The sequence below is a fragment of the Alexandromys fortis genome, unplaced genomic scaffold (assembly GCF_014885135.2).
Source record: "Alexandromys fortis isolate MF-2015 unplaced genomic scaffold, M_Fortis_MF-2015_v1.1 scaffold_72, whole genome shotgun sequence".
Taxonomy (NCBI): Eukaryota; Metazoa; Chordata; class Mammalia; order Rodentia; family Cricetidae; genus Alexandromys; species Alexandromys fortis.
The window spans coordinates 2074781-2077198 of NW_026067969.1; the positions used below are offsets into that span (position 1 = coordinate 2074781).

At 48.2% G+C, this 2418-nt stretch overlaps 1 pseudogene; it reads left to right on the top strand.

Moving 5' to 3' along the window:
* LOC126509204 (60S ribosomal protein L34-like) overlaps positions 1 to 294 on the top strand; it is a 646-nt pseudogene extending 352 nt beyond the window's left edge.
* Positions 295 to 2418: the final 2124 nt, after the last annotated feature.

Genomic DNA, 2418 nt, shown 5'->3' on the forward strand with positions numbered 1-2418 from the left:
AAAAAAAAAAAAAAAAAAAAAAACCAAAAAAAAAAAAAGAAGGTTGGGAAAGCATCTACATTGGCATGCGGTATTTGCCAATGTAGATGCTTGATTTCAAGGGGTTCGTGCTGTGAGGCCGAAAGTCCTTATGAGATTGTCTAAGACAAAGAAGCATGTCAGCAGGGCCTACGGTGGCTCCATGTGTGCCAAGTGTGTCTGTGATAGGGATCAGGTGGGCTTTCCTTACTGCGGAGCAGAAGATTGTTGTGAAAGTGTTGAAAAGTACAAGCACAAAGTGAGAAAGTGAAATAAATATGTGGTTTTTTTTAAAATAAAGGTCAAGGCTTGGTTAAAAAACAAAAAGGAAGGAAGGACAAAAAACAACCCAAGGTTGCATTCCCAATGAGAGAAGCAGAGGTTGCAGTTTATCCACTCAACTCTATTCCCTCTGGCTCTCCAAACCTGTCCTTCCATGACAAAAAGAGAGAAACTCACCCCTTTTCACTCCAAGGACTTATTAAGAGACCCGTGAGCCTAAACAGAGCCTGGCTGAATGAACACTAACACTGGGGTGGCTGGAATCAGGTTTGTTCTGATCTGAGTGACCCCTTATTGTGCAAATCATATTGTTTTCAACCTAAGCTTTGCAGTAAGAGGCTTCATCATCTCAACAGCACCACCCAGTCAGCCCAGAACAATAAACGACTCAGTCCTAGGAATAAAAAGTGATTCCCTCCCTGAGGTTATGGGTGTGAGTTGAGACTATAGGGGCATATGGGCATATTGTAAACAAACCTGAGTGTCCTCTGTGAATCCAGGCCCCCAAGCCAGCGACCTCTGTGGGAGCAGACCTGAGTCAGCAATGTCTGTGGGACCAGGCCCAGGTCAGTGACCTCCTTGAAACAGGCCCAAGCCAGGGACATCCACTGGAGCAGGCCCAAGTCAGGAACCTCTGATGGAGCAGGCATGAGCCAGTGACCTCCACAGGAGCAGGTCCGAGACAGGAAAACTCATGGGAGCAGGCACAAGCCAGCGACCTCAATGGGAGCAGGCCCAAACAACCTCCGGGATTGCAGAACAAACTCTAGGAACACAGAGCAACCTCTGGGAATACAGACTGACCTCCAGGGTGACTGGTATCATGGCCTAGACTCCACCACTAGGAGCAACCATCTAAGCCTTGAATCCACTGGCACCTAGAAGAGTGATCACCAGAGACAGGACCACAACTACATTACTCAGAGGGAAAGAGGGGTAGACAAGGAAAAAACTCACTTAACGCCACAAAGAACAACAGGACAAAAACAAAAACTAGTGACTCTAAAACAGCAAGACCCCAAAACATATGAAGCAGAAGAAAATAACCTAGATAACATCTCCAAGCTCAGCCTATTCGGGCAGGCGCAGGGGCCAAATACGAATCTGGAGGGTGGTAGCTCCTTTGTCCCAATAGCCTGCCTGCAGCAAGCAAGGTAGGCCCCTTGTTTACGAGCCACCCAAGCAGCAAGGAGATCCGGTCCGGGCACCAGGAGAGATCATTGAGGTGAGTGAGTTTCTGACCGCGGCAGCAGCCCGGGACAGGGAACACAGACGTTCCTCATCCCTCCTACACTTCCTGGTCACCCTCAGGGGCTATACTGCCCAATACCTCCTCTCTCTTCCTATCCCACCCAGCTTGCATCCACAACCCTCCCCCCCTCCGTTTGACTCCCTCCCCTCTTTGACCACATAACATTTCCCAGCTCAGCATGTCCAGGCAGGCACAGGGGCTGAATACCAATCGGGAGGGTGGTAGCTCCTTTGTCCCAATAGCCTGCCTGCAGCAAGCAAGGTAGGCCCCTTGTTTACGAGCCACCAAAACAGCAAGGAGATCCGATCCGGGCACCAGGAGAGACATTGGGCTTGCATCCACAACCAACCCAGAGCGGTGCTGAGGAGTTCCTTCTGGACGGTCGTCCATGCTTGGGTGCTGAGGAGGTCCAGCTTGACAGGACGGTCCCTGCTTCTACACTGAGAGATATACCAAAAGACTCAGTCACAGCAAAGACTGGACCAAGACACCAGGCCTCTCCTGGCTCCATTTGAAGGAAGAGATGGGAAGGCGCCAATGCAAGACTTCCTCCAACAACCTGAAAGGTAACATGACTTCACCAGAATCAAGGGATCCTGAAATAAGAAGAATTGTACACCCTACCCCAGAAGAATTAGAAGAAATCGACTCAGAAGTGAATTATATGAAAATAATAGAAGACCTTAAACAGGAGGTGAAAAACTGCCATAAACAACTAGAGATTACAAACAAAAAGGTAGAGGAAAAGAACAAATCGCTCAAAGATACCCAAGAAAACCAAGAGAAACAAGAAAAAGCAATCAAACAGGTAAGGGAAGTAGTTCAAGACCTGAAGAATGAAATGGAAGTAATGAAGAAAACACAAA